At 44.1% G+C, this 16,312-nt stretch overlaps 1 protein-coding gene and 1 pseudogene across 2 annotated transcripts in view; both read left to right on the top strand.

The window, feature by feature from the left end:
- The window catches only part of HMGB1 (high mobility group box 1), a 157,992-nt gene that overhangs the window by 73,534 nt on the left and 68,146 nt on the right, over positions 1-16,312 (top strand). The gene's annotated exons all lie outside the window — the stretch shown is intronic.
- Positions 3,994-5,129, top strand: LOC104001812 (pre-mRNA-splicing factor RBM22-like; annotated as a pseudogene).

The raw sequence follows: 16,312 nt of genomic DNA, 5'->3' as shown, positions 1-16,312 counted from the left end.
GAACCTCCACATTTTCAGCTGTCTGGAAGCTCTGCGAACCCAGTCCTTTGAGGGTTTTATGGAAGCGTCATTACACAGGCATGATGGACTACATCATTGCCTATTGCTGATCAACTCAACCTTCAGCCCCTCTTCCCTCCCCGGAGGTTGGGGGAGTGAGGCTGAAATTCTAACTCTCCAATCTCGCCTTGGTCTTTCTGGTGCCAGCCTCCATCCTGAAGCTACTTAGGGGTCCCCAGCCATTAGTCATCTCATTAGCAAAGCAAGATACCCTTATTGGTCTGGCCGTTCCTAGGGCTTGAGGAGCTGTGGCTAGGAAACAGAGATGAAGGCCAGTGGATCACTGGAAGGCTCCCACTATCTCACTTTTGGGGCAGAAGTGGACATTCTGAGGTGGGGAGTGGTTGGTTCAGAACCTCTGACTTGCATGTTCAATCCCAGGCAGAGAGACATCGCTAGGACCTGCCAGGGTGGGTAACCTGCCCACGTGGCAGTCACCTGCAAGTGTGGGTGCAGACACATCTAGCTGAGAGTTGAGTGCAACCATTCCAGATGCCCATCCCCAGAAAGAAAATCTCAGACCAGTAAAGCTCTGAATGGAGGTTTGATCTCAATACCAAGGACAATATAAGCAGAGTTGCTTTAAGGATGCTATTGCTGTTGTCCATGGGAAAGACCCTTTATGCCTGAATTATTTTGATTCCAGATTGAAGGAAAAACTGCTAATTTCAGTTCGTTTTATAGAGGCTGGAGTTTTGGGCATTCCTGTTTGACTGTAAACTCTCAATAAGATAGGGAAATAAATCAGAAATCATGGGTGTACATTTTTAGAGACCTTGACAGACTTATTTTGCAGTTGGGGCTTCAGGGCCCAGAATCTTTTAGCATCCCTGCCCTAGTTGAAATCAGACACACCCTCTCCCTGGTATCCATACAAAGCTAGTTCAGGTGCTGACCTGAAGGGATTTGGTTGATGTGAAGTGCCAAGTCCTTAAATTAATCAACAGGAGTACTCTCCTGGATGGGCCTGACTTGATCAGGTGGGTGATATGTAAGTTCTCCTCCTTTACAGGGGAAGACACCAGGACTCGGAGAGTCCCACTTCCCACCTCAGACGCTCTCAAGATGGTGACCTCTCTGGGTTTTAACACCTGGAACAGGCTGGGTGCAGTGGCTCACACCTGTCCATCCCAGCACTTTGGGAGGCTGAGATGGGCAGATCAACTGAGGTTGGGAGTTTGAGACCAGCCTGGCCAACATGGTGAAACCCCATCTCTACTAAAAATACAAAAATTAGCCGGGCGTGGTGGTGCACACCTGTAATCCCAGCTACTCTGGAGGCTGAGGCATGAAAATCGCTTGAACCTGGGAGGCGGAGGTTGCAGTGAGCTGAGATCGCGCCACTGCACTCTAGTCTGGGCAACAGAGTGAGCCTCTGTCTTAAAAAAAAAAAAAAAAAAAAAAAAAAAGCCTGGAACAGGCAGAGCCTGGAGGATGTGTGTGGACTTCCCATCTGTGCCAAATGTGCCTTAGAGAAAACCCACATAGCTGAATGATTAAAGTCAAGCACGGGAAGGGATCAGCTACGTAGCAGTGCCCCGTGCACCTTGGCGAAAAGGAATTTTTCTGTCCATTGACATTGTAGGTGTTCAGTTTGGAATCTTTCAGTTTTGGGAGTTGCCACCCATCAACTTGTCAGTCCCAAGGGCACTCATGAAGCAATCGCCCATTGACTCTGCACTGGGGCCGTCCTGCATCACAGTGAGAAATGGGAGACTTCCACAGAGAAAGTGAAGGTCCAAGGTCCAACGTTGTGTGTCCAGAAGAAGGCCAGACTGTGCCCCTGTGGAGTCCTCTGATGAGGCGGATGAGGAATTTTCATTCATTGGGAAATCCAAGGAACAGGAAGCAGAGCCTGAGGAACAGGAGGAGGGCTCAGCCAGCCAGCCAGGCTGTGGCATTTTCAGGACCAGGTGAGTGACGAGAGGAAGAGAGATTGGCCGGCATTGGAAAACAGTGGAGCCTGGAGTGATAGAAGCAGGCAGCTTCAGAAGAGAAGCAGGTGCCTAGCGCCTGGAATGAGCGGATGTCAGTGAAGAAGAAGAGGAAGAAACCGAGGATGAGGAGATGAGGTGGCAGTGCAGCACCCTGTGTCAGGGAGTACAGGAGAGGAGACAGGAGTGTGGGAGGCACAGGGGTGGCGGGGGAGGCGGTGAGGAGGGGCGTCCTGGGGAGCTCAGAGCAGATCTGAGTATGGAGAGTCCACAGACAGTGAGGATGAGACGGAGCCTCGCCTGATGCAGGCCCTCACTGGGAAGGAAGAAGGGCTGAGTGACAGTTCAAGAACCTGAGGCTGAAGCATTGAACCAGAAGGAGCTGGAGCAGGAGGCAAAAGGCACCCTGAGGAGGCATGGTGCCCCCTCCAGACTGTAGGAGACCATGGAAGAGCCTGCGGAGAGCACGCGGGGCCGCACTACTCTGGATGCGCTCAACACCAAGAGGAGAGTCAGGAGGAGCAGGAGGCATGGAAAGTTCAGAAGCTAAAACAAACAAGGGGGCAGAGACGAGGAAGACGAGCTTGAGAAGGAGGAAGCAGAAATTGAGCACCTGCGGAAGCTGGCTGAGGAAGAGCAGCAAGCTGAGCTTCAGGCATATGGCAAGGTCATTACCAGCAAAGCCATTCAGGGCAAATATGAGAAATATACAAAAGAGATTTCAGTGCCCCCACCCTGGAGGATCATTTCAACAAAGCCATGCTTCCTAAAGTCATGCAAGAACTTTGGGCACTCTGGTTATACCAAATACACCCATGGTGGGCATTGAGACACCACTTCCTTCTACCCAACACGGGGCCAAGAGAGTACCCAGAACACAAAGTTCTTCAAACAAAAGGCAGCTGAAGCACAAGATGTAGCTGAGCAACCATTTACCAAGAAGCAGAAGGCTACGTAGGGGTCAACTCCTTGTTCTCCCAAATGTGGAACTCAAGGGGAAGTCTCAGCATCTGGTCCTTGATTTGCTTTTCCTGTTATTTACATGGCCCCTGAATCCAGCCTTTGGACCTACTGCCATGCCTATGATACTGCATAGCCCAGTTTTTGAAGGTGCTTTGTGAGATTTAGACTTGTGCTGAAAAATCCCCCAGAAAAGCACTATCCAGGTAGGATTAGAGGCTTCCCACTTATTTCCAGGAAATCTTAGGTTTTATCAATGCTAAGACTTCCCATATTTACATGAGATTGTTCTGATTTTTAATTTTAGAGATGGAGTCTCGCTACGTTGCCCATGTTGGATTTGAACTCCTGGGCTCAAGTGATCCTCCTGCCTCAGCCTCCCAAGTAACTGGGATTACAGGCATGTGCCACCACACACTAGCTCTGAGTTTCGTTTTCCAGCCCCTTAGCTTGGGTCAGAAACATGGGCATGTAAGTGGACAATAAATTTAACCCTTAGGGTTAGGAGTAAAATGCTAGGAAATCTAAATTCATTGAAACTTGTTTTTCATTTTTGGATGAAGTCCATTTTTCTAGATGAACATACTTTTTGATCCATTTATGTGTTTGTATCAAGAAATAAAAGAAACACACACACACCCAAAAGAGAAAAAAACATACAAGAAGGAATGCAGTCTCTGTGCCAGGCCATTCCCAGTGTTTCACTGGTGCCCTGGGGTCCACATGCTTTTTTAAAGAAGACTAGGCCAGGCACAGTGGCTCACGCCTGTAATCCCAGCACTTTGGGAGGCCGAGGCGGGTGGATCACCTGAGGTCAGGAGTTCGAGACCAGCCTGACCAACATGGAGAAACCCCGTCTCTACTAAAAATACAAAATTAGCCGGGCATGGTAGCAGGCGCCTGTAATCCCAGCTACTCAGGAGGCTGAGGCAGGAGAATTGCTTGAACCCGGGAGGCAGAGGTTGTGATGAGCCAAGATCGCGCCATTGCCCTCCAGCTTGGGCAACAAGAGCGAAACTCCATCTCAAAAAAAAAAAAAAAAAGACTAAAGTGTGCCAAATTTGCAGTAAATTGGAGAATGTCAGACCTGCCTCTTAGACCTAGAGTGTGGCCTGCACATCCAGGTTCATGACACAGCATTGTCTTTTGAAAGTAATGTGCCAAAGTCAGATGTCAACCGAGGGTTCTACACACAGAATATGGAGAGAGATCTGTAACTCTGATGGAACACGTCTAATTAGCATGCTGGGGAAAGACACATCCCCCAGTGTCGTGCTGCTCAAACTGGCCTGGACCATACCCTACTATCAAAGGAATCAGCCTCACATTTGCTCCTGCTAGGTGAAAGGAGAGTATCAGAGAAAAGAGGAGTGTCCCTACAGACAGAAGAAGCCTACAGATCTGGATGATCCCCTTGCTGATCAAAATGTTGAAGACTCATATTATGGAATCAATGACCCTATAGCTGATAAGCTTCTAAAGCAGACTTCAACCATGCCTCATCTGGACCCACCAGAGGACAAGACTCTCACCACATTAGACGTGGATGGTCTGGGTGAAACAGATCAGAGAAATCATTTCTACCAGTTAGGAGAGATTGACCATCACTCTAATGCAGAGGCAGCAGGGTGCTTTCACCCAGTTTTCCACAAGGCAGGCTACAGACATGGCTGCTGAGAAGTCCTTTAATAAGTTGATTGCAATCGCCACAGACTCAACGTGAAATCAAGAAGATCTCAAGCAGCCAGAGGAAAAGAAAAAGAAGGACGGAACCACATACTCTGGGATCAAGTTAGAGCCTTTTCCAGGACTGCCATGAGCTCTTCCTCCTGTTGCAGCAGCTACTTCAGCCTACCCCTAAGTGATCCTCCACCACTGTGGTGAACATTGCCCTGCCACCCCCACCACTCCCCGTACTATCAGGTTTGGGGCTACCCATGTTCCACCTCATTCCTTTCATGAAGACTCCAGGACCAATCCTTTTCAGGACCCTCAGAGGATGGGAGCTCATGCTGGAAAATACAGCAGCCCCCAGCACATTAGCACTACTCTGGGGCTCTGTGGAAGAAAGGGCACTTAAAACTCCCAGTAAATGAATTTTGGAGTAAATATATTTTTCCTTCCTTCGTAGTTTCCATGGTAGCTGAATATGCTCAGATATGGACAGTCAGTGAAGGACAGCCATGCTTCTCTACACGTGTTCAAAGGATCAATGGCTTTCAAATAAGCTGCCGAGGACACATCTGGTTACAAATACAACATGACTAATAAAACCTAATGCCTGTTCCCCTCACCTCTGTGGGAATAAGTGGCTGGGTGAATTGGAATGCCTGATGGAGCTGCCATCTCAAAACAAAATGTTCATTTTGTACCTTTTCAGTGGAGGCGGGCAGGGGGAGAATTGATCTTCAGTAAAAAACTTTTGGGCCGGCTGGGCGCAGTGGCTCACACCTGTAATCCCAGCACTTTGGGAGGCTGAGGCGGGCGGATCACTTAAGGTCAGGAATTCGAGGCCATCCAGGCCAACATGGTGAAACCGCATCTCTACTAAAAATACAAAAATTAGCTGGGCATGGTGGCAGGCACCTGTAATCCCAGCTACTAGGGAGGCTGAGGCAGGAGAATCTCTTGAACCCGGGAGGTGGAGGTTGCAGTGAGCCGAGATCATGCCGTTGCACTCCAGCCTGGGTGACAGAGCGAGACTCCATCTCAAAAAACAAAACAAAACAAAACACCTTTGGGCCATTTTTATGTCCATGGGGGTATTTTTCTTTGTATCATCTTCGAAAAAAAGAAAAAAGAAAGAAAGGGGGAGAGAGAGAGAGAGAAAGGAAGAAAGAAAGGAAGAAAGAAAAAGAAAGAGAGAAAGAGAAAGAAAAAGAAGAAAGAAAGAAAAAGAAAGAAAGAAAGAAAGAATTGCTAGTACTAATTACTGCAGTGGTGTCAGGGTGATTTAACTCTTTTGAAGTCACACCCTCAGACAAGTAGAAACCAGCATCCAGCAAAGCCCAAATGCTTTCTTTCCTCTCCTTTTCTTTATTACTAAAGGAATCTGACTGATAGTTTTACTTCTCTATACCACCAAAAAAATAAAATAAAAAAATAAAAATTACTTTGTATTCCTATCAGTAGGATGGAAACACAAATTTCATGGAGCTGTGTATTATTGAAGAAACCTGGTGTCTGGGATGAAATTATTTTCAACAACGTCCTGTAAGACGCTTTCTTTAACAAATGGAAATGAAAAGCATGGAGTGTTTGAATGGAAGACTTGTGACCTGCAGCTGGAACTATGATCTTCCACATTCACCTTTGTGTGTCTTTAGGGGCTCATTGGAATTTCCTGGTCTGGGCAGGGGACTGTCTGTTTGGTCTTAGAAAGTTTGGGTATAACTGTATTATAGATGATAAAGGAAACTTGATGTTGTGTTAAAAAATAAATTTTAAAAAAGAGAAGAAGGGAGAAATCACGAAAGAATTAATTCCAGCAATTTTCACCAAACTGAAGAAAGAATTGAGATTGAAAATGAAAAATGTCTTATGCCGTCCAACAGAACTACATCTGTTCAACAGAGGGCATGTACAGAAACATTTATGACAGCCCTATCTCTAGTATCCCCAGAATGGAAATAGTCACAAGTCCATCCTCATTAAAATTGGATACATCAATTATATATATATATATAGGAAGAAGAATGAATGAATTGCCACCACATGCAGCCACGTGGGTGAATCAGACAAAATTAATGGTGAATGAAAGAGACCAGGAGCAAAAGAGTACATTTTTTTAAAAAATACACATTTTATAATGATTTCATTTCTATAAAAATTCAAAAACAGGCAATCTGATCTATGGTACTGGAAATTACAATAGCAGTTCTCACGAGGAGCAGGTAGTGGCTCTTGGTAGCACTGTTTCTTAATCTAGGTATTAGTTACAAAAATGTTTGTTCATTTTGTAAAATGATTTGCGCTCTTCTGTATGTTATACTTCAGTAAAAACAACGTTTTTCTAAGTTCCATATCAAAACACACCATAGTGAAATTTATGGGGATAAAGAGGAGATGCAAAAAGCTTTGGTTGTGGCTGGGTGACGGTGGGGAGATAAAAGGATCAAGACAGAATAACTTAAGACTTCTTAAAAGTATTACTGGGAACTAAACAACAAAGGAGAAATGCCTGTAACATTCTAAGGGGAAATTATGTCCAAACTGTCAATCAACTAAGAAGGTAAAATAAAGACATTTCATAAAACATAGTCTCAAAAAATTTTCTGCCTGTGCATCCTTTCTCAGGAAGTTTCTAGAAGACATCACAAATATACGAACAGGGAAGACAGAGGACACAGGGAACGGAGAAGAAGGGAAGAGAATTTCCAAAATGATGGTTGGAAGCAGCTGTAGAGCTGCGGGCTTGGAGATGAATCCAGGCCCTGTGGAGCAGGATCGAGGATGCTGCCAAGAAGTCAGTAGCCCAAGTGGTATGAGAGGAGTTTTAAAGTTCTGTTGGAGAGTATGGTGACAAATAGCGATAGGAACCTAGAAAGCTAAGCAAATGGAAACAAAAAAGATAATTACTAGCTACCAGAAACCAAAAAGATGTCAAGAAAGGAAATGCAATGAGGGTCCACTACAGTGAACAATATTTACACAGTTGTTGAATAATACGAATGTTAATTTAATTTTTAGGCCGGGCATGGTGGCTCACGCCTGTAATCCCAGCACTTTGGGAGGCTGAGGTGGGCAGATCACCTGAGGTCAGGAGTTCGAGACCAGCCTGGCCAACATGGTGAAAGCCCGTCTCCACTAAAAATACAAAAATTAGCTGGGTGTGGTGGCATGTGCCTATAGTCCCAGCTACTCTGGAGGTTGAAGCAGGAGAATCACTTGAACCCAGGAGACAGAGCTTGCAGTGAGCCGAGATCGCACCACTGCACTCCAGTTCAAAAACAAAATTAGTTTTTAAAAATATACATATTGGGAAATGAGGAGAGGAGAAGGGGGAAAGTACATTGCATTGTGAAGAAAAAGTTAAAAAAAAAGTCTGAATCCTAATACCCTATGATAGGAAGTCAATATTATGTTTTATATACTATGCATATATGTTGTTTTGATAATTTTAAAAACACTATGAGGAGAAAAATAATTAGTTCATCTGCAACACAGTGAGAATTGTTTATTGCAGTCACTTCTATTTAATTTGAGAAAATAAAACATTTTTCTATCCCTTCTGAAGGAAACCTTTAAGTACACTTTAATTTTTTATCTAGTTCTGTAGTGTACACGGTAAGAAAATCAAATTTAAAACATGCTTCCATTTTCTGAATTACGTTATTGGTAATAATTACAAAAATGGACTTAGATTACTTGAGTGTGTTGCTTAGCTTTTGCCTATATTCCTGTCTTAATCGTGAGCAGAAAATAGGTTTATTTTTTTTCAGTTTTTGTTTTGAGACAGAGTTTTGCTCTTGTCACCCAGGCTGGAGTGCAGTGGCACAATCTCAACTCCCTGCAACCTCTGCCTCCTGGGTTCAAGTGAGTCTCCTGCCTCAGCCTCCCAAGTAGCTGGGATTACAGGCGTGTGGCACCACGCCTGGCTAATTTTTGTGTTTTTAGTAGAGATGTGGTTTCGCCATGTTGGCCAGGCTGGTCTCGAACTCCTGACCTTAGGTGATCTGCCCTCCTCAGCTTCCCAAAGTGCTGGGATTACAGGTGTGAGTCCCTGTGCCCTGCAGGTTTTTAAAAAGTGCACATTAATTCAAATAAGTGGAATGGTAAGATACAATAAGCATGGTATCTTTGCAGTTTTCCTGCTGAAGCAATTAATCCTAGAAATTTCCAGAATTTCAAATGGTAAAGAGAAGCATGGAGGAAAAGATGTTCACCGTTTTTGTGAGTTACTAGTATCAATCATCTTTCCAGCTTAGAGAAAGTAGCAATACATACATATGCAAACACAGTTTTTTCCACAAAATATTGAATTTCAGAAATTCTCAATCATTCTCATGATAACTATTTTTGTTGTTTCCAAATCTTGGCAAGAAACTTGAGAATGAACTAAGCAAACACTGAAGTTCCCTCCTTTTCAAAGTACTGGCAAAGCACAGCTTCGGATGAACTCCATCAAGTGCTGCTGGCTGGCTTGTCAAGACAAAGGCTACAATTCTGTGATAGGGCAGAAAGAGAAAGGCTGAGTGGGGAAGGTTGTACAGAGGACCCTCCTTATCCAAAGATTCATTATGAGAGTCCCTGCAGAAAAGATTAACAAATAATCTAATACCGACTTGTGAAATTAGTCCTCATTCAAGCATCTCTTGCCTCTTAGCATCTGTAAGTCATTGAACAGTCTCTCCAGTGCTGTATACATTAAAGCACAGCAAATGGATAGCACAGTGAAAATGCTAATCTAGAAGGTGGAAAATGTCACGGAGCCTATGAAAGTGATGTTAGAAAACAGCTTGAACTGGCTGGGCATGGTGGCTCAAACCTATAATCCTAGCACTTTGGGAGGCCAGGGCGGGCGGATCACCTGAGGCCAGGAGTTCAAGACCAGCCTAGCCAACATGGTGAAACCCCATCTCTACTAAAAGTACAAAAGTTAACTGATGTGGTGGCACATGCCCATAACCCCAGCTGCTAGGGAGGCTGAGGCAGGAGAATAGTTTGAACCTGGAGGCGGAGGTTGCAATGAGTGAAGATGGTGTCAAAAAAAAAAAAAAAAAAAAAAGCAGCTTGAACCATAGGCTAGAGTTAGACTAATTAACAACATAGAAAAAAAGAGTAAGATAAGGATGATAACATAATAGGTGCTTCCAAAAAGAATGACAAGAATATTTAAAAATTTAAGGGCAGTCCTTGGACAGTTGACAAGCCTCTCCTTAAATATGTGTGGGGGAAAAAAAATGACCATTTTAATGATCAAGCTATACAAGTCCAAAGTGAAGGGTATTATATTGTGCTCGCATCCATTTTTATAGAGCAGAGCTTTCGCCCAAAGAAGGGAGCCATGGGAGGCTAAAGTGAGAGACGAGACTGAGTTTGGCCTGGGCCATGGAGTGTGACTGAACTGGCTGAGTGAGCAGGGGAAATGGGACCAGCTCAGGAAGGAACTTGAATCAGAATGAGGAATTTGGACGGTCATCTTTTTCACATGTTCACCAACCTAAGGAGATAAAGATAGTCTTAGGGCCAGGTGCGGTGGCTCACGCATATAATCCCAGCACTTTGGGAGGCAGGCAGATCACCTGAGGTTGGGAGTTCAAGACCAGCCTTACCAACATGGAGAAACCCTGTCTCCACTAAAAATACAAAATTAGCCGGGTGTGGTGGTGCATGCCTGTAATCCCAGCTACTTGGGAGGCTAAGGCAGGAGAATTGCTTGAACCTGGGAGGCGGAGGTTGCGGTGAGCCGAGATCACACCATTGCACTCCAGCCCGGGCAACAAGAGCGAAACTCCATCTTAAAAAAAAAAAAAAGATAGTCTTTACCAGGATTTACTACAGAATTTTCAAATTGGGGATTTTTTTTTAAATTATGTAAGGGAAAAATTTACAATACATTGCAATTAGCTAATAGAATTATTATTTTATGACACTTCTGTTTTAGTTTTATACATGTGTATACCTGTGTCACAAGGCAAATATTGGTCTTACTGAGAGTCATGTAATCCAAAATTTGGGCCGGGCACAGTGGCTCACACCTGTAATCCTAAAACTTCAGGAGGCCGAGGCCGGTGGATCACTCGAGGTCAGGAGTTTGAGATCAGCCTGGCTAACATGGTGAAATCCCGTCTCCACTGAAAATACAAAAGTTAGCCAGGCCTGGTGGCACACACCTGTAATCCCAGCTACTCGGGAGGCTAAGGCAGGAGAATCGCTTGAACCCAGGAGGTGAAGGTTGCAATGACCCGAGATCACACCTCTGCACTCTGGCCTGGGTGACAGAGTGAGACTCTGTCTCAAAAACAGCAAAAAACAAAGTTTGAAAGACACTGATATAGAGGAAGCGTTATGGTTCTGTTATAGATGAGAACTCCGGAAGCCCTAACTGAGCCACATTGGAGAACAGCACCCGACTGTGAAGTCTCTGGGCTGTGGTTTCACAAATGTCCCCAGGCTCCAATCCCAGTGCCTCCCTGCATGGTACATTGGCTCCAGGGCCCTTTGCTTGGCCCCACTGCCCACTGTTGCTGAATCCTTCTGTCTCCCCTGCTGCATGTGAATCTGGGTCTCATGGTGGAAAAAATACGTGTTTTGGGCTCAGCTGGACCTGGGTGTGAAGCTTAGTTCAGCCCCTTACTTTACAGGTGAAGTTATGAAGCCATTGTGATACTCTGTTGCCTCTTCTGTAAAGTGGGGGAAATAACACCTATTTCATAGGGTTGTAATGAGGATTTAAAGAATATATGTCACCTCCAATCAAGCTGTATTCTACTTCTAGGAGCTCATCTATGGAAGTACTCATGTGCACAGATTCATATGCATGGATGGTTGATTGCAGTCTTATAAAACCAAACATCTGGAAGGAGATTAGAAATCTAATAAGGGGCAGGCATGGTGGCTTACCCCTGTAATCCCAGCCGAGGCAGGTGGATCACTTGAGGTCAGGAGTTTGAGACCAGCCTAGCTAACATGGCGAAACCCCGTCTCTACTAAAAACATAAAAATTAGCTGGGCATGATGGTGCATGCCTGTAGTCCCAGCTACTCAGGAGGTTGAGGCAGGAGAATCACTTGAATCTGGCAGGCAGAGGTTGCAGTGAGCTGAGATTGCGCCACTGCACTCCACCCTGGGCGACAGAGTGAGACTCCGTCTCAAAAAATATATATAAAAAATAAAGGATTGATTTATTTTTAATTATGACATAGCAATATAGTGGAATACTATGGAGCTATTTAAAAGAATGAAGTATACCTAGGTCTACTTATATGGAAAGATATCTGCCTCACTGCTTAGTGGAAAAAAAACAAGTTGCAAAATCCTGACCCCATTTTTTTTTTTTTTTTTTGAGACAGAGTCTTGCTCTGTTGCCCAGGCTGGAGTACAGTGGTGAGATCTCAGCTCACGGCAACCTCCGCCTCCTGGGTTCAAGCGATTCTCCTGCCTCAGCCTCCTGAGTAGCTGGGATTACAGGTGCACACCACCATGCCGGCTAATTTTTGTACTTTTAGTAGAGACGGGTTTCACCATGTTGATCAGGCTGGTGTCAAACTCCTTACCTTGTGATCTGCTCGCCTCGGCCTCCCAAAGTGCTGGGATTACAGGTGTGAGCCACTGCGCCTGGCCTGATTTTTTAAAAATACATAGATTATGGACATGCATAAAGAAATGCTATAATACCATAAACGTGGCTATCTTTGGGAAGTAGAATTATGAAGGACTTTAGATTTCTGTTTTGTAAAATGTTTTATTTATTATTTATTTTATTATTTATTTATTTATTTATTTATTTATTTATTTTGAGACAGTCTTGCCCTATTGCCCAGGCTGGAGTGCAATGGTGAGATCTCGGCTCACTGCAACCTACACCTCCTGGGATCAAGCCATTCTCCTGCTTCAGCCTCCCGAGTAGTTGGGATTACAGGTGCCCACCACCATGCCCAGCTAATTTTTGTATTTTTAGTAGTAGAGTTTCACCATGTTGGTCAGGCTGGTCTTGAACTCCTGACCTCAGGTGATCCGCCCACCTCGGCCTCCCAAAGTGCTGGGATTACAGGCGTGAGCCACCGCACCAGCTGTAAAATATTTTACAATGAGCATGTGTGACTTTCATATTCAGGAAAAAAATTTCGCTGAAAACACACACACACACACACACACACACACACACACACACACACACACACGTATATGTTACCTAGCATAGCAGTTCCGAGTAGTTAGTGGTTGTTATGAGAGTTCCACTTCCAGCGTGGGTGCGCTACATCTTTAAATATTCCTGTAGCAATGAATAGCCACTGTGCCTAGGGTTTCTGTGTGAATACATACCCTCTTTTTTTATTCTTGATAGATTCATTATTTTAGTTGAGGCCTTGTTCTCTTTTCTTTCATTAGCTTTAATCAGCAGGCTCGGGGCACCTGTCACAGGGGATGCCATCATTCATTTTAATTTTTAAAATTATAGTAGCAATTTAAGCTCATCCTAAACATGAAAAACAAATCTGCAGTTAGTAAAGTAAAACCTTAAAGTCACCAATTTCACCATGCCTTTCAGTCCCACTACCCAAAGATGGCAGTGGTTCAGTGTATGGTCTTCACAGCTTCTGTGCATATGCAAATGTGTGTGTGCACTTGTTTTTTCTTTTTTTGTCTTTTGAGACAGGGTCTCACTCTTGCCCGGTCTGGAGTGCAGTGGCACAATATCAGCTCACTGCAGCCTCGACCTTCTGGCCTCAGGTGACCCTCTCACCTCAGCCTTCTGAGTAGCTGGGACTACAAACATGTGCCACCACACCCAGCTAATTTTTGTATTTTTTGTAGAGACAGGATTTCGTTATGTTGGCCAGGCTGGTCTTGAACTCCTGGGCTCAGGCAATCTGCCTGCCTCCACCTCCCAAAGTGGTAGGATTACAGGCATGAGCCACCATGCACAGCTTGCACTTGTGTTCTTGTTGCACCAATAAGATCATGAAGCATATAAAAAAAGTCTTTCCACAACAGAGATTTATATATACTATGTCTTTTTTAAGAACTGCATAATATTCTACTTTGTAGATGTAATTTATTTCACCATTCCCTTATTGACAGAATTTTCACTATTGTTAGCAGAGCTACAAAAATATTATTTTACCTATATCTTTGCACACTTCAGTGAGCAGATCTGTAAGATAAATTCCTACAGGGGAACTAGTATTGGTCAAAGGGTATCCATGTGGATAATTGTTATCATGTTGCACTGACTTACATTCCCAGCAGTACATGTATGAGTTCCTTTTCCCCTACACACTTTTACCTGCACAAGTTGAGTATTCTTTACACAAAATGCTCAGGACCAGACATGTTTCAGACTTCAGATATTTTAGGATTTTGGAATATTTGCATATACATAATGAGATATCGTGGGCATGGGACCCAAATCTAAACATGAAATTCATTTATGTTTCATATGAAATCTATACAGGTAGCCTGAAGGTAATTTTATGCAATATTCTTAGTAATTTTTGTGACCCATCACAAGAAGTCAGGTGTTTTAGAAATTTTAGAAAATTTTGGATTTTGGGTTTTCAGATGAGGGATGCTCAACTGTATTGTGTATTATATATTATTGTCTTATTATTGCTTTTATTTGTTATTATTTTTAAATCTTTGGCAATTCAGTATGTGAAAAAATGGGTGTCATTGTTGAATTTGAATTTTTTCCATCAGACTGAAGACATCATTTCTTTATTGCCACCATCCATTTGGAAATGTTATGCACATTCTGCAAATCCAATTGGAAGTCTGGCCTAGAGTTTGGTTAGATGGTGGCAGGGAAATAATATGCTTAGAAACGTGGTCCTGGATAGAATGTTGAGGAAAAGTAGAGAGAGAAGATGTGTGTGGGAGACAGATTGGATAGTGGCATATTTTTTTGCATAGAAATCTGTTAGCTGTATGGCTGCTGTTTCAGCATCCCTGAATCCCTCGCCTGGCTGAAATGGGCCATCTATCTATTCACCTTTGTTCACAACGATAGAAATCATGTCCAATATTCTCTATGTGCTTTTTCTCACTGAAATCTGGCATCATAATGACTCAGCATCTGGAGGAGCCAATACAAGTGAATCAAGTTTGCGTTCATCACCCAGCAGTGCCTCGTATGCCTAAGGGATTTCATGGAACTTCATTTCAAAATCATAGTTTGAAATGGTCATGTTTCAAACAACTATAAAGAAACTTTAAAATGTGGCAAAATGTGGACAGGGCCTTAAATGTAGGAAGAATGTTCAGATAACTTTGCAAACAGCTTTTTGGTGATAGCTCAGTTACTTCTTGCCTCATTAGTTGTCCTTGGTTCATAGGACATCCGTGACCCAGCATAAGTCAATGATAAAGTTTGTTCCAATACACATTATTTCTCCCTTTCAGAATGAGTGGCCTTGGCAGATGTGAAACCTCTCTGAGCAGGGAATGTCCCTAAAGGGGGCACGCAGAGAGACTGTGCAGGGTCACATTGTGATGGAGATGTGGGTAAAGAAACTCACAGACACCATTGCCTTTTCCATCATTTAGGATGTCTTTACTGGTTTCTTCATTTCACCATCCAGAAATACCAAATTATAAAGGATGTGATTCTTTCTGACTACCCAAGACATCCAAAATTCAATCTTTTTTTTTTTTTTTTTTTTTTTGAGACGGAGTCTCGCCCTGTCGCCCAGGCTGGAGTGCAGTGGTGCGATCTCGGCTCACTGCAAGCTCCGCCTCCCGGGTTCACGCCATTCTCCTGCCTCAGCCTACCAAGGAGCTGGGACTAGAGGCGCCCACCACCACGCCTGGCTAACTTTTTTGTGTTTTTAGTAGAGACGGGGTTTCACCGTGTTAGCCAGGATGGTCTCGATCTCCTGACCTCGTGATCAGCCCACCTCGGTCTCCCAAAGTGCTGGGATTACAGGAGTGAGCCACCGCGCCCGGCCCCAAAATTCAATCTTATGCAAACTTCAGTTGGGGATATTTCCCCTGATTCTTTCGCAGCTTCCACATCCCAGTAGTTCTCCGTTTTTAACTTATCAGCTGTTCTCTATGGATGTCATGCCTTGAGATGTTATCTTCCAAACACACAGCATACACAACTAACTCATTGTTTCTCTTTTTAGAAAATTAAGCAAATATGTATATAACCGCATATGCGGGCGTCTGGTCAACCAGAGGCAACAAACGTGACCTCACAAGTTTGTGTAAATTCAGTCAAAAGCAAGGGAGCGCAATACGGTAGACCTTTTATGGGTTAATATGATCTCACCCTCCCCCCACCACAGTAGTGATCTTTCTGTTCCTAAAAAGGGAAGGGCCCTGGGCTGGGAACCCCTTCAGTTATCCCTTCTGAATGGTACAAATCTCCTTCATCCCACCCCTCTGATGGTCCCAGTTGGTTGTGGTTGGCCATGAAAGAAGGTAAGTGGCTCAAGATCACTGCACCTCATTCCCCACCTGAAAAAAGACATTTCATATTCACATTTTGCTGGTGATGGAAGCCCTGAGTCAAAACCTGTATGTAGAAAACAGCCCAGGAGACGGGTTGCCTGGTCACTGGCGCTGCAGCACACCGAGTTCCCTGCTCTGGGTCAGGTTGTTAAGACCGCATGAGGATGCGCTGCTGTAAAAGTGCCTGCTTTTTCCAATTTAGGTTCACCAGAGTGCATAAATCCACTGACAGCTCTCTT

This window comes from Pan troglodytes, chromosome 14 (genome assembly GCF_028858775.2).
Source record: "Pan troglodytes isolate AG18354 chromosome 14, NHGRI_mPanTro3-v2.0_pri, whole genome shotgun sequence".
NCBI classification, from domain to species: Eukaryota; Metazoa; Chordata; class Mammalia; order Primates; family Hominidae; genus Pan; species Pan troglodytes.
Note: the sequence above shows the minus strand (reverse complement) of the source record. Positions and strands in the feature narration are given on the sequence as shown.